The sequence below is a fragment of the Macaca mulatta genome, chromosome 14, assembly GCF_049350105.2.
Source record: "Macaca mulatta isolate MMU2019108-1 chromosome 14, T2T-MMU8v2.0, whole genome shotgun sequence".
Lineage (NCBI taxonomy): Eukaryota > Metazoa > Chordata > Mammalia > Primates > Cercopithecidae > Macaca > Macaca mulatta.
This window is the reverse complement of record NC_133419.1, coordinates 48844903-48861243: the sequence shown is the minus strand read 5'-3', so window position 1 is coordinate 48861243 and position 16341 is coordinate 48844903. Positions and strand designations below refer to the sequence as shown.

The following is a 16341-nucleotide window of genomic DNA, read 5'->3' as shown; positions in this document are numbered from 1 at the left end:
TGCATTACTTTTCCAAGGTCACACAACTAGTTTAGCAAATAAAAGAAAATCTTCAAAAAATCAAAATTGGAAGTTTAATTTTGCTCTTCACACATATAGGTCTATCATTCAAGTGAAGAAGAATGTCTGCTTTCATTTTTTCTTAAAATGAAAGCAAGAGAAAACAGATTGAGATGGGTATATTTGACACAAAGAAATCCTTGCTGTTAATCATTGATATATATAACCAAAGATTATAAAATCCCCTTTTGGCAGGCTTTCAAAATAAAGAGAACTTCTTAACTGATTAGAATGGATAAAGAATGATCAATACTATATGGCAATGGCAAATGAAATGACCTTTCAAACTCTCTTCTAGGCCTTAGAATTGTAGTTTTATCAAATTTGAGCAGTTGAACACGTAAACTCTACATTTAGTCATTACTCTATCCCAAATCTTCCAGATCATAGATTAATTCTCCTTTCAAGGAAAGAAAGTTAAGAACCTATATTGCTATTTCTATTTTACATAAGAGGAAAAGAAGCAAGTTATGTAACTTCCCAAAGATTACATAGCAATTATGTAGTAAAGCTGGAATGGGAAGCCAGATCCAGATAATTGTAAGTGTAGAACCACTTCAACCATAACAAATAACATGTATTAAATGTTTATTTTATACCAATCCCTTGGCTTAGTGCTTTAATTAGTTTATCTCATTTAATCCTCAAAACAACCCTATGATGCAGATATTATTATTATTATTCCCATTTTATAGATAAGGAAACTGAGGCTTAGAGATTATACCATGGATATATGGGGAGGAGAGAAGCTGATTTATCATACACAGAAGGTTCAATGCCCATGGACCTAGTTGGAAATTATTTCTGAGAAAATAAAAATTTTCCTGACCTTCAATATTCCTCCCCAAGAAATTACAATGAACTACTCTCTCTTAGCTGGGAGCATTCTTACTCAGTTCTGTCAATAACTTGCTTAGTATCAAGACAACCACACCTAAGTTTCTCTACCTACCAACTAAGAAAATCTTCAGAAGAAGAAAAAATCCTTTAAAAGTAAAGACTCACAGTTTCAAAAATGCTCTTCAGGGTGTCTAGAACTTAGTAAGTCTTCATGTTATTCAATGACCTATTTGTAAAGTATAAAATGTAGCATATGCAACTATGCCTAAGAATGAGTATGCTCTTTAAAAAAACAAAAAAAAAATCTGTTGCATTTTCTTTTATCTACATATTGGGCTTGTGTAGCCTTGGAAAGTGAAGCATCTTTAATTTTCTTTGTCTAATTTTAAAGAACCACTTTTCAAAGAAGCAAAGAAATTGTGCTCGGTGAAGTCAAAATCACAAACAGCATAAAGTCCCTTTTTACATGTGAATGGATATATTAAAGATAGACAACTCATCTCTTTAAGATGACTGGAAACAACAAATTATTGAAGGTAGCAAGGATAACAGATCATTTCAAGGGTTATCGTGGGAGATTTTTCTGAGAAGAAAGAGATCAAGAGAGAACCAAGAGAACATAGAATGTTTGTATACACACTAATATGCACATCATACAGTGCGCTTTGAATTTATCTTATATTTATTATGCCTATTTAGGCATATCATCATTGAAGAGCATCAAATCAATATACGTAAGTAATTTGATTCAAAATAGTTAAAACATACAAAACTCTTAAAGGATTTAATAATATCACATTAGCCTTCTTTAATACATGGTGCATCAATCCAAAGAAATATTTAGAAGGCTTTATAGACTATGGGAGCTTAGTAAATAAAATACATCAATGAATTCCTCGCCACACACACCACAACAAAATGTTCGTAGAAAAAGAGCAAATACAGAAATAGAAAAGCCAGTAGATTACAGAGCAGCAAATTGAAGTTGGTCATCAAAGATGCAAAAATATCTAAAATATATACAACACAGGACTACCAATTGTTAGATTTTGTATTTCACTATTTTATCCCCAAATAGTTACAGGCTAAAATATTAACTCAGTTCTTGATAAATAAAATCAAACACCCCCCTATAAATGGAAAGAGATAACTCTTTAGATAAATATAAAGATTTCCATAGTTTCAAATGATCGTTATTCACTTGAAGTATCATGAAAGAGAACGCCACTGCACATTTTCATGCCATTTAAATGAAAAGAAACATATCAGAATTTTTCTTTAAGTATTTAAAAAAGGATGTTTTCCAATATATGTATTGTGCAAATTTGTGAGGATTACTAAATATATTAGCATTATAAAGTAGAAATAAGTAGGCAGTTGATTTTTAATGTGGTTTATTAGTTTATAATAGATTACAGCATCTACAATTAACCTCAGAAAATAACTCACATCTTTCCTAAAAATGAAAGTTTTTTGAGTGAATAATAAAATATGAGTGATATATTAGGGGTCTTAGAGGAGCAAGAAGAGATTCTGAATATAAACAAGCCATCATTCTGGTAAAAAGATATACAAACAAGAAGAATAAAAATAGTTGAGGCACAAAAGCCATAATGAGGGGGTAGCTCAAAAAATAACTTCTACTTTGAATGGTTTGGATGAAATACAAATTATCCACAGAAAAGTGTGGACTGGCATAAATGTTTGTACAAAATTATAAGTGTATTTCAAGAAGTATGCAAGAGGCAACCGCCTGCATGATGCACAAGGTCCCAGCAATGCTCTGCTTAAGTGCTAGTGCACAGAGTCCAAACCACTGCATTTTAATTACCATGCAGCTTCAGATATATTGCCTTTGATATGGAAATGTTCTTGTTCTCTCATCTTCACATATGGTCTCATGCACAGAAATCTTTATCTGATTCATAAAAAATAAACTAGAATCCAATCTCAACACCTGACCTCAGTGCTTAGAAGTTTTTTACTAAGCATGGTATCACTATAAAAAGAATGGCTAATATTGGTGTAAAGTTGGATATTTTGAGCAAAGATATGAAGGATTTGCAGTTAGGAACTGAATCGATACTGCTTCTCTGAGGTTTTAGGGTTTCATGTTCCCTTTTTTAAGACTACCACAGATTTGAGGAAAAACAGACCAGTACTCGTTTTGGAGCTGAGAGAGTCTGCAGTAGATTTAAATTATAATCCATTTTACACCCTCCACCCACATTCTTCAATTGACATTTCTATCCAAACTATTACAATGAATACTTAAAAATTGAAAAGCTCTATCAAAAACCATAATGCAAATTTTGAACTATTTCCAGTTTGTTTAAATGTCTAAACAAAATAATTAACTGAAACACTTTTACCCTTTTCCACAGAACAAGGAAAATAAAAACACTTTCCAGTGAATAAATAATGAATATATAATGAAAGGATGGTGAGAGTTTCTGATACAATGCTCACCAAAACAATGAGTATGGGATCACATTTGAAAAACTTCAATCCAAAAGGATATGCTACACATTTAAAATGGGTTTACATTAATAAAAATTGCTTTTCCTACGCTATATAGGAGCACTAGGTTTTTTTACTTGAATATTGAGATTCAGGGCATAATCAGTAGAAAATGTACACTCAGGATTAATACATAAACTGTTCTAATACATTATTTTCCTTATTAGAAAAAATAATAGAGGAGAGGCATATTTCTTAAGAAGCAATCCAAACCCAAAGATAGTCCATTTCTTCCTCTAAACAGCAGTGAATGTTCATTTTTAGCTTATTTCTATAATAAAATCTGTTATCATTAAATCTCACATACCTACATAACTTGATAATTGTGAAATAACTTGATTAATTTTTTAATGGTAATATGGCCCATCTAACCTCATGAGAGCAGATAATACATCCCATCTGCAAAACATCTTACTGTAAGTTATCTGTGTTTTATCATTTCTAGTACCTGTCTGTGCCTGATATGGTATTCTCAGACACATTAGCTTGATGGAATGTTTCACTTGACTTGAAAAACATCAATTGATATATATGCATCCCTAAACTATATTAAAACAAATAGCTCTTAGATAAACCAAAATTTTTGCTGTACTATTCTATACTTTCATAGAAAGTTGTTTGTAAATAGTGAAAAATATATATATGTATGAATTCTCTCACTAACAAGAGAATGCTTTCAAACATGGAAAGAGATACATAACCAAACAAAACAGAAAAGCATAGAAAATATTAAAAGTAGGGGTTAAAGCCAATGTATATTATCATTTTCAAAAGAAATTCATTTATTCCAGTACCTATTGTACTAATTGAAAGAAAATTATTTAAAAGTCACTGATACATTCAATATAAGATAGATATGTGTAGCAATTTCATCAGTGACCAATAACTAAATAATTCCTAAAAGAGGTCAAATAGAAACAGACATAAAATCTCAATAATGCCATCAAAATTTATCATTTTTACAGTAATATATTTTAGAGCATTATAAAAGAAAAATTTGCCAGTTATGTTAACATATTGTACATATATGCTTTTCCCTTAAAATGAAAAATATCTGTTGTTTTCTGCTACTATTGAAAAAATGCCCAACAGACAATATAATTTTCCTACTTAATCTCATTTCTTCTAGGCATTCAGTTACCAAATCCATTATAGAACCAGCGTAAGGTATAGGTACTTGATGCTGTTTTATTAATATTTTTATATTTATCTTTATAATATAATGTGTTGTAGTGACACAATATACTATTATAGGAATTTATATCATGCTCCATAATAAAGAACTCAATTTTTTGTGCATTTTAAAAAATACATATACACCAAGAGGATGTTCCTTCTCATGATTTCCAAAACATCAAATAAAAGCAACAATAAACAGAATAAACAATAAACAAAAAGCTATCTAGTTTTGCCACTATAACTCAAGGAATATGGTGGAGAAGAGAAAAGAAAGGAGGTGTTGGTAATACATGAGAAAAGCAACAGAGGATGTCAGTATGCCTGTGGAATTAATGCCCTGGTACTTGATATGTGGATCCTGGTTACTTACTATCTTTAGTCTTAAACTAGACCTAATAATTGTGATGCTCACTTGCTTTCAGAGTTTGAAACACTTGTTTTTCGGCTGTTTGCTTTTTTTTAATAGGGACAATTTCTCTTGATTTATGAAGTTTTCAAAAATGTAGAAGGAAAACAATCTACTTGTCATTTGGCCTACTGCCCATGTGCTCACATATGTGTACTCAAAAAGGAACTTTCAAAACTGCACAGAAGATACCTAAATCAGTCATAACTTTTCTCCTATTATGAGAAAATGAAATATTTTATCAGTTCAATGAAAAGCAAATGCAACTTAATAAACTGTGTCCCCATTTCCCAACAAGAAAGGTACACTTTTGCTGCCATAGAAAAGCTAACCCTGGGCCAGGTGCGACTGCTCATGCCTGTAATCCCAGCACTTTGGGAGGCTGAGGCAGGCGGATCACCTGAGGTCAGAAGTTCAAGACCAGCCTGGCCAACATGGTGAAACCCCATCTCTACAAAAACACAAAAATTAGCCAGGCGTGGTGGCGTGTGCCTGTAATCCCAGTTACTCGGGAGGCTGAGGCAAAGAATCGCTTGAACCCAGGAGGCAGAGGTTACAGTGAGCCGAGATCATGCCATTGCACTCCAGCCTGGGCGACAGAGCCAGACTCCATCTCAAATAAAAAAAGAAAAAAAAAGAAAAGAAAAGCTAATCCTATCCCACTAAACTTGTGAAAGATTTAGGATGTTTACTTGTTTGCTTGTTTTGAAATAAAAAAGAATCTTCTAGTAGGTAACAGGAATATCTGAGTGGCCTAGAAGCAAGGGGAGGAGGAAGACTGATGCAAGTGCCTAATCCTAAGTGTTGAATTCCAGGGTAACTGCACAGGGTGACAGAGGGAAAGTCATGTTCACGGCTGCAGAAATCTGGTCTCTGCCAGAGTGCAGGCTAAAGCAGACCTGACACTGGGATCTAGGAAGCTAGGCAGGAAGCTCAAGCAACAACAAGGCACTGCTCCTAAGAACCCCAGGCTGAACCAGAGTGAGACAGGGAAAGATAGCAGATCTGCCCAGGCTTTCCCACAGTGATCACTAGCAGCCCCAAATGGCTAGGCCTGGAGGGGGTAACCAGAAGCTGCAATCAGAGCACAGACACTAACTTCTGAGAGACCTGTGGGAGTGGGGGTGAGAGGGAGCACAGAGACAGGTGAACAATCCAACCTAGAAGCCTGAAGTCCCTACCAAAGCCAGGACATACAATGCCAAGCCTGGGATGGTCTTACTGGGTTGGTGCAGAGGGCCACTAGCAGCCCTCCCCCATGGGTGGGGTGTGAAGAATAGGTATGTTGCCAGATTTTCTCTGCATCTCCTTTTCCCATTCAGTCTGTACTCTGCCCTGGTGTCCAGTACCCCTCTTACCAATAGTTCCTCAACAGCCGAAAAACAAGAAGATAAAATAGGAAGAGAAGAAAAGAAAATATTTTTAAAATCCAAGACAAGGCTACACCGTCACAGTCTTCTCTGCCACGGCCTCCCGAGGCTGCCCTGGCCGGTTCAGCCCTCCCTCGGGAATCCTGGAACCCAGAACGGAGCTGAGCGGACCGGGTCGGCCAAGCCCGTGCCTGCGGGCCTCAGGGAAGAGGTGCTGAGTGCGCAGGCTAATTATACATGTGGCATTTGGGCAGCCGACTGTCCAGTGACACCTTACCTTATGAGGAAACGTCAACCCCAGCAACTGTTCAAAACAAAATGCCATTGCGGGATCAGCTTCGCCGGCCCTTGGCCGGTTCAGGATTGCTTTTCCCACAGCCTCACGAACTTAGCGCAAGAATGTGGCCTACCGAGGCCAGCCGTGGGCGGGCTGGCCGGCCAGGGTTGGGGGGACAGGCAGGGCAGGCCTTGCCAGGTGTCCGTCCTGTCCCCCCTCGCCATGGACCAGCTCGCAGACCTGACCACTTGACCTTTTTTATTCAACAAACCCACCTCCTAGAAATAGACTGGGCGGGGCTGTGTCTGTTCTCCTCGGGACCCGGGGAAAAACCTCGGCATGTGACTAGAAAGGGCAGGAGAGAAAAGACCCTGGTGGGCGGGAGTAGAGGGGCCCTCTCTCATCTCTACTCCCCCGGGTTGCTGGTTGGGCCGTCCAGCCAGGGCCATTTGGCCGCCGGAGTACGGCGCTAGCACCGGCGCCCGGGACACGGACGTCATCCGAGCGCCCATTGACAGTGCAGCGGGAGGTCCGGAGCCCAGCCCAGTTTGCCACAAGGACGGCTTCGGGCCACCTCTAGCCCTAAACTTCAAGCGCGGCCCTCACAGAGTCTCACACATAAAAGCAGCCCAAGACAGCCCATCTCGCAAACAGCCCAGCCCCGCCAGTTCAGTGGAAGACTTATTTTTAGTCCCCAAATAGGGGCGGCATTCAATATCTGACAATTCACACAAAACAACGTTTTCAAACTTGGTCAACCTAAGAGAGCGTAAATAAAACTCAAAACAGGCTGGCGACAGCCACCTTTTATCTGCTCCGAACACACCAATTCTTTTTATCTTAAAGCTTTGCGGAGCGCCCGGGAAGCAGCCGGGCACAGAGCTAATCTGTCCTCAGCAGCCCCGGGCCGCTCCTCCCGGCATCGGAGCACAACCCCAGCAGCCTTTGCACAAGCCCTTTCCCTTCTATGCCCGGCCCTTTAAGGGAGAAGGAAGAAAGCAGCTCCCGCGGGAGCGCTGGGGCTCCGGCTGGGCCCCGGGGCGGGTGGCAGCACCGCCCCCTGCCCTGGGCCGAGCCCGGGAGCAGCGGACCGCGGCCCGGGCTGCAGAGGAGCGGCGGGTGGCGGGGCCCCGGCAGGGCGCCGAGAAGGACGGAGGGCGCCGGCTGGGCTCAGGGACGCGGGGCGGGGAAGAAACGAGCCGGCGACCGTGCGCTCCGCCGGCTGACTCCGTGGCGAAGTCCGCGCCCGGCGGGGCTGATCTACCCCTCGCCCCCGCTCCCGCCAGGTCAGGCACCACTGCCCTCGCGGCCAGGGTAAAGAGAACCACAGATCAGTTAGCACTTGGATTTCGGATGGGCTTGGAATTCGGTTTGTTTATTCCTGAAAAGATCATTAAAAAGTACTGTCCAAAAACAGGGAAAGGGGAAAGGAAAGGAGACAAGCGGAGGGAGCTGGAGGCAACTCGAGCGGTGTCCCGGGAAAGTTGCGGCAGAGCTGCGGTGGGGTGAGGGTGGGAGGAGGGAGCGCAAGCGTTTTCTAGCGACCCGGGTTTTCTTTATGAACTCCTCCGAGTAAACTTCATTCCGGCGAGAGAGCGGCGGAGATCCTCGACTCCCGCCCGCCCTGTGTCAACCCCACAAACATCCTAAGTTTCCGAATCGAAATCGGGGTGGGGTGGGGGTAGCATTAAGAATCCCAGAAGCTCAGCGGGTCCTCCCGACCTCCCGCACCCAGAGCCTGGCTGACATTGAAGCGCTCCGAACACGGTGGCGTCGCAGTCACACAGCGAATCAACCCAACACTTTTCAAGAAAACAAAATATTTGCTAGGAAACTTACTTTGCATTTAGTCTCTATTCTTTGGGGGATGCGGTTTAGGTCGGCTCGCAAGGGAAGCCCGTTTTGTCCAGGTTGGATATTGTCTACTTATGGATCAGCCCTTGGATGAGGGTTTATTTTAATTTATGGCTTATGCATTCTTTTAAGGTCGATTTACATGACCTCCGGCTACAACTAAGACAGCCGAGGAGGGCACTCCAGTCGTCAGTCGGCCAAACCCACAATTAAAACAGCCCTCCCCCTAGTCTCGGTGTGACTAGGGCTCTCCCGGGGTAGACTGGCTACCTGCCTTTCTCTTTCTCTCTTCTTTCTTCGCTTCCCTCTTTTTTTTTCCTTTATATCTTTCTTTTTTTAGTATCGCAAAATAAGTTGTGCTATCAGTTTTTTAAAAGTTTCAGTATAACTTTTCTCTAAACCCAAGCCTGCAGCGGTAACAAGAGATACAGCGCTCACAAAGCCCTCGGGATGTTGCCCTCTTGTGGACATGGAGGGCATTACCGCCCAGCGGTCCCATCTGAACCTTCAAAGCCGACACGCATTTGCTTTCACAGAACAAGGGGGGATGACTACACACGCAGCCACACAAGCTTCCTCTATCACACACTTGCGCGAACTTCAATGAAATACCTACCTCAAACTTCACGGAGACTTACAAATTCATTCTCTAAGCCACCTGACTTCTTTTTCACATCATTCCCAATTATATAGATTAGAATATCTATGCGGGGAGGCGGAGGTGGAGGAGTGAGGTGGGCCGAGAGGGCAGACAGATTTCCCGACGAATACTTAGGATGGCGATAACAGCTTTCTGTTGTCAAGGGTTGCGTTGTGTCCCTGTCCCTGCCCTTTTGCCTTAGTGTCCTATGCACAGTTATCTACGGCTACAACATGTGTTTTCTCAGAGTGGATTTTTTGGAGGGGAGGTGAAGGGGAGAAAAACAGATGCCTGCCACGCAGATCTGTCACTCCGGAACAAGGCGCAACTCTCCAAGAGGGGGACGCATCCTCGGGATCAAGCGCGTCCACCAGCGAGCCGCGGGCGCCGGGGCCCCTTTCTCTCCCTCCACTCCCCCTCCGCGTCGGCCCCTCGGAGCGCCCTCCTCCCGCTCCTCCTCCTCCTTTCCCCTCCCCAGCCAAGTACGCAAACCCTCCCCGGCCCGGCAGCCGCGGCTCTCAACCACCCGCGCCCTCTCAGGGCTCCGCTCGCTCGGCTCTCGTCCCTCTGCCTGTCCTGCCCCAGCCCCTCGGTCCCAGCTCACAGAAACTAACCCTGGAGTGCCCGGAAGGGCAGGAGCGGAGGACGCCGGGGGACGGCGGCCAGACCCTGGGCTCCTGCCCCCTGCCCCCTCCGGCGCCCCAACAGGTAGCTCACAGCGGGCCGCGCGCCCTGGCTCTGCCTCCCTCGCTCTCGAGATCGCTCGCTCCGTCCCGGTTACCTGGGCGGGCTCCAGGATGGTACCGCGCGGGAGGGCTCCTTGTGCGCTGCGCCGCAGGAGTAAATGGCATTAAAGAAAAAGGGAAAGATACAAATAAAAAAAAATTAAAAGTAAGGGGAGTCGGTGCTAGGTCAATTGGCACAGTCCGGGAAGCAAGGGAACAGAACCCCCCAGCGCCGCGGCCGGCGTAGCCCGTTAACTCAGGTCTGCGGGGGTGTCCCGCCCCGGGCGGGGGCAGTGCAGAGCGGCAGAAGTTTGCCGCCGGGGTGCCAGGAGGTGCGCGCGGAGCGGGGTGACTAGGGGCTTCACCCTGGAACAAGTGAAGGCGATGGTTAGTGCTGTCAATCTTGGCAATCAGTGTGAGCGGCCATGTCGTAAGTATTCAAAGCATTTCCCGTCGTGCAACATCAGAAAGTGAGTGGCCAGGGCATTGATCTGAGCGAGGGAGAGGAGGCAGGGCTCCCCTCCCAGACAACACAGGCAAGATGAGACAAGAGGCGAGGGAGGCAGCGAGCCAGGCAGAGAAGCTGGGAGGGAGGAGGGCGGGCCGGGGGAAGAAGGAGGGGAGAGCGGGAGGCAAAGGCAAGAGAGAGCCGCAAAGAGAGAGGAGGGCAGAGAGACCAGCGAGACCAGAGATTGGAACTGGGGAAAGCGCCTGGAAAGAGGCAGTGAAGCAACTACTAGGGGAGAACTAGAAGGAGACAAAGAAGAGAGAGAGTCGGGGTCAGAGGAGAATGGGCACAAGTACTAGGTGGGGGAGAGGCAGGCTGAGGGGAAAAGGACCAAAAGAGCTCTATTGGGGTTAGGGCTGCTGGGAGGAGGAGTCAGGAGAAAGGCAAACTGTAGCATGGAAAAGGTAGGCAACTGGGAGAGAAAAAAAAAGGATCAAACTGCAGAAAGTGAGGAAGTCAAATGGTAAAGGAAAATGTAGGAATGGTAGCTTGTGCTTTGGAAAAGTTAGGTGATAGAAGGAGGCATGGGCTGAATGTTAAGAAGTACTAAGAGATAGAACTAGACCACAAAAGCAAGTCACGAGACAAACGGAGAAGAGGAAGGACAGGCAGGCCAGGGAGAAGACAAGAAGGGTGGATGTTAGGATGAACAATAAGAAGGATGAAGGAAAATGAAAAGGAGAAGTAGTCAAAAGAGAGAAAAGAAAGAGATGAAGGAAGCAGAGATGATTAAAAGACACCACTTAGTAAGATCTCAGCAAATGGGGGAAGAGAAACATTTTAAACGACAGAGGAGGAAACATTGAAAAAAAAGAAAAGAAAAGAAAAAGCAATTCACACAGGACGCGGCAGTGTTCTAGAGGCCATATGGATTATGTAGTTTATGGGTTCTAAATATTATAAATAACAGGACACATACAAACCACCAAAAAAAATTAGATTTTCACAACAACAAATAAAACAATTCCACAATTGTTATACTGTTATATGGATAAGTCTTCATTGTTTGGGATTGAGTGGGTGATATATGTATATTACCTCAACTTTGTGGAGGAAAAGATTTAGAGAAACAATTTCAAGAGGGGTGGATTAAAGGTTAAAGGTTGTTGAAGATGAAAAGTTTCAGTCACCCAGGATGACATATAAAAATGCCTAAGTCAGATGTAGAAAGTTATGTTAATAAACAACCCCCAGAGAAAAACCTAAATAAAGATTCCCTTTGAGTCATGTGTAGGGTAGATTTATAGATTTGAAAGACACAGAATGTCATAAAGAAGTAGACACCTGAAACTTTATCTCAGTGCAAAAAAAAGCTGGAGGACCAGGACAGGGAATAAGGTCTCAGGTAGTAGAGATGCAGAATATAAAAGATAGATGAGAAAACTAGCTTTGATAGCAGTACAGGGCTAACTAGAGGCAGTATGCACGAGGTGAGGTTGGCCTGCCTTAACCCAGGCCCAAAGAAATAGACTAGATTTGAGAAACTGAAGTCAGTGGAAAGTCAAAACTACATCAAGATAAAAGCTGGGAAAGAGGTTCTGAAGCACCAGCATAACCTGCAGAGATTTGTGAAGGAGAGATCCTTACTGTATAGAAACTCATATGAGATGGCCGCTTTGAGACACTTCATCGAAAAAGACTTTGTGAAAGGACATATGGACCAAAAGAGAGGAGTCATGAATGCTAACTGGAGAAATCAGAAAGTTTCAGGACAATCTAAAGTTGCCCACATGAGGAAGAGCTCCCACAGATGAACTGATCAAAGATAAAGGGGAGAAAGTCTCATCTCTATTACATATCTTTGAAGAAAATGGAGACAGGATGCAAGCACAGAAGATGGAACAGAAACTGAGCTTTCGATCATATACTGCCTTTTTAAAGTATACTCCATGTTGGTTTCATATAAACTCCAGATAAGAAAAAGGCAGAGATTAAGAGTGAAGATGAGCACCTAGGATCTGTGGGGCAGAAGAAATAGTCATATGCTCCTGGCCCACCAGGAAATACAATACTTGAAGACTGGTAGCTTGGGGACTGTGAGTTAAACTGACTTCAAGTTTTTGGGAGGAGAGTTAGCCCCCAGCAAGAAATCTTGTGTCTCCACCACCCATGGTGACTTTCAGGACTGGAAAATCTGTCTCTAGGCACCAGAGCTTGGAGGTCAATGAGAAGTATGCCCTGGTACCTTGCTGGGGAGCTCTTAAAGGCCAGGGCTCCCAGAACTGCCTGCCGGCCCCTTGACCTCTAAGGCCCAAGGGGCAAGCTCAGACTGGTGTTTCTAGCCAGGACAGGAGTCAGATCTCCTCTGTGTGTGTTAGAGTGTAGTTGGGCCTGTTCCAGAGCCTCGCAGTCCTCAGCTGTCTGCCCTGGAACTCAACCACAACGACCAAAAATCCTCTCCAAAGCCTAAAGAGGTTAACATTGAAGGACCTGTACTAAATGCCTGCAGAGAAAAGAGGGGTGTAGATTATGTCTCAAAGACCAAGTCCTCAGGGAAGAGCCACATAGAGAGGTGAAACATCAGGGACAGAAAGGCTGGAGCGCGACTGGGTTCCTCCAATCTGCTGCGACAAGTTTGGCTCTCCAAATACCGCGCGTCCGTCTCTTTAAATCACAGAGCAATTGGGGTTCTGGTGGGCAAGACTGACCCTGCCGACCAGATGCAGGCCGCTAGCGGGAGGCAAGAAGGAAAGGAAGGAAACATTATCAAGATCTCTGGCGTCCACGGAAGGCCCTAATACCCGGCCGCGATGAACTTTCCGAAAAGGAGTGGCAGGAACCCCTTTTAGATTGTATCTAATAAACTGATAGCAAAGTAGACTGGTAAGACGGAACCCGGAGCAAGTAACAATATTGATCCCTAAAGGAAGGAAACTAAAGTTTGGGGTCTCGATGCCGTACTTCAGGCTGTGCATGGAGTGACACGTGGCCCTGGGGGCGGGGGTGCGAGCTAAGGGTTTCCTCTAAAGTCTCGGGCGCTGGCTATACCAATGAAGTGGGAGAGGCGGAGAGCGCAGCAGCCCGCTAAAGTGCTGGGCTCTCCACCTACCTGGTCCGCACCGGCCTGCGGGCTCGGAGAAGTTCCGGGAGGAGCAGAGGGCACCCAGGCACCTTGGCCAGATCCAGGCACTCATAAGCTCACATACCCTGGCGGTTGGAGCCCCACGCGGCGCAAGAACCCCGGGCGCTGAGCTCGGGGGAACCTGGGAGGGAAGGAGGGGCGAGCGGGTGGGGCTGACTTACCTGCCCGCAGCAGTCGCTGCCTCTGTGCTGTCCGAATGTCCCTGCGCACCGCAACCAGCAAAGGCAATTCGGCTTTGCTAACTTTGGCCTCGCACCTCCAGAGAAGAGGCGCGAACTCGCAAAAGGAAAGGCGCACACGGTTCCTGGAAAGAAGTCCCCCTGAACTTGGGAAGGACAACGCAATTAATTCTGCTTGAGAAGTTAGTATTTGAAACACCCACGCAAAAATCATAACGGCTATTAAAACCTCGAATTCCCGCTTTGAAAGACTCCTTACACCATCCGGGCAGACAATTCAGACCTACATGATTTCATATTAAAGTCGCTAACTTCTTTCAGGAAGGACTTCAAAGCTACTGTATAAATTGGACAAGCATAAATGTCAATCGCTCCCAAACACCGAGAAGAACTTTTACTGAAACGAAGGATAAATGAGAGAGTGTAAAAGCCAAAAGGGAAGAAGTTGAAAACTTCAAGTCAGTACGGAGAAGTTTTAGCAATTGGTTTCCTTAAACGGGGATAACAAACATACCAACACTCCAGCTGCCCATCGCACTTCATTTAAGTTTGAAGTAACCAAATAACCTGAACTCCCAAATAACAGTGCCCCTGGGGCTCTGCCTCCAAGAGGTCGGAACTCGTGTTTCAGCAACAAAAGCTAAAAGCAAACTGAATAATGTCCTGCGTTCCTTAAGATGTCATTCTGCAAAAGGACAAAGTATTGTCCCTCGACTTTAAGTGGATAGAGAATAATATTAAATTTCATTTGAATCTGCGTGTCATTTCTGTTAGGAAGATCACAGCGGTAGCGACAGTAGCGGCACAGCACCGCCACAAAGGAGGTGGGGGGAAAGTGGTAAAAATGCATGAACTTTTTTCCAAAGAAAAATAAAGATAAATCAAAAATAAGTTTTACAGACATGCCTTTCCTAGCTTAGGAAAGTTAATTTTTAAATGCGCTTCTGCTGTCTAAGGTGCAAAGCCAGGCTAGGGAGTGCGTGGCTGGAATCTGCATGCTGATAAGAGAAGGCTGATGTACTTACAGTGACAGAGGGCAGGCTGCGGGAGAAAAGCTGTTTGTGTTAGCCTGCGAGTTACCCAGGGCTGCAGTGAGAGCAGAAGGGAGGAGTGGGAGTGCCAGTCTGCGTACACCTTCACCGCGTCTCATTACATCTGCCAGCCTCTCTCTCCCTCTCTCTTTCATTTCCACATTCCCTTTGTTCCTGAAAAAAAAAAAAAAAATCTACACGTCACATCAGAGTCCCCAGATGCAGTCTACACCAAAGAAAAAAAAATGAATAATTCAATCAAACTGTGCATAGTCTCTAAGGCAATAAATCTATTGCACTTAAAGAAACGAAGGGTAATTACCACCATGAATTAGAATAAGGCCAAAGACCAGAGATGTCGCTGAGTCTGTGGATAAACTCCTCTGTAAATAAAGTTTCATTTATTTAATCCTTTTGGCATCTCAAATGGAAAGTCAGAGAAAGATTTTTAACTTATTTTAGAAGGGTATTCCCTTCTTTTTAAACACATTGAGGCGGCGGGGGCGGGGTTGGGAGTGGGGGGATGACGATGAAGAAGGGGAGAAAAAGCCTGAGTATACTACCTTTCTCAAAAAGCTCCCAAAGGCAGCGTAGAGCGGCACAGACACGAACTAACACAATGTGTGTCCGTGGAGCCTGTACAGGGTCCATTTCTCCCCCACGTCACCCTCCTCCATTCCCCTCTAATCAGACGCGGATCACCCTCCACTCTCACCGACACTGCAGCTCTGCACAAGGGCAACTGGAATCTGGGAACCTTACCTGCAACACCAATACCTAAGAGAAATCGCGATTCCCTGACACCAACACCCCATGGCATCCCCACGCACCCTGCCAAAGTCCTGTAACCATCTACTTCTTCCATCTGCCTAAGAGAAACTGTAAACGGGATTCCCTCCCCCCCCCCCCACCCCCACGATTGAATGGAAGCTCTGTACTGTACCGACTTCTGGATTTGGCCTGGGTTGAGTTTAGGGAATATCTGGAAAGAAAAAAAGGGAGGAAAAAAGGAGGGGGTCAGCTCAAGCCTTGTCCAAGTTAGTCAGAAGGCGGTGTTAGGCAGGAAAGCGCCTACGGGAAAAACAGCTGGGATGCAGACGGGCTATGGAAATCTCAGTTCTAGGAACCGTGTCCTTTCGTCCCGGAGGTAAGATTGTGTGACTGCCGCACGTTTATTCTTTCACTGTCTGTGTCTCTCTTCCCCACCCCCAACTACCCCTGCCACTCAGATCAGCCGGCATGCACCCCGAAGAAGGGCACAAGCACGGCGGGGGCTTTATTTTTCAGGTCTCTCCACTTATAAATTATGGGTGTCACTAAAACGAGATTAGCAAATCGTGTACCGCTGGCGGCGGCAACCAGAGCCTCCGAATTGCCAGTTGCGCACTCCGAGGTATCTCGCGGTGCAGAATGGTTCCGAAACCCCAGCCAGCTGGGTCGCTCGGCCTGAGGGCTCAGGTGATGGAGGGGAGGCTCGCGGCGTCCCAAACGGGTTTGGCCAAGGGTTTCCATCCCATCACCGCTTCCCGCTGCCTCCACGCGCGCGCGCGGACGCACGAGCACACACACACGCACACACACGCGTATTCTGAAATTCTGGCCGAACTCCTCATCTAAACGGAAGTCCCTTTACAGTCAATTCAGCCCGCTCGAGAGCATCGGGGAAACTA

The 16341-nt window shown here is 45.0% G+C and overlaps 1 protein-coding gene across 35 annotated transcripts in view; it reads right to left on the bottom strand.

Annotated features, from left to right (window-relative positions):
* SOX6 (SRY-box transcription factor 6) overlaps positions 1–14854 on the bottom strand; it is a 660184-nt gene extending 645330 nt beyond the window's left edge. For 10 of the 35 annotated variants that reach the window (XM_077963254.1, XM_077963265.1, XM_028833622.2 and 7 more), the window contains exon 1: positions 9928–10419. The gene's annotated coding sequence lies outside the window, so the exon portion shown is untranslated. Of the gene's footprint in view, positions 1–6652; positions 7333–8491; positions 8713–9927; positions 10420–14665 lie in introns of those variants that run through there. The other 25 variants (XM_077963244.1, XM_028833623.2, XM_077963241.1 and 22 more) reach the window with 9 other exon arrangements.
* Positions 14855–16341: the final 1487 nt, after the last annotated feature.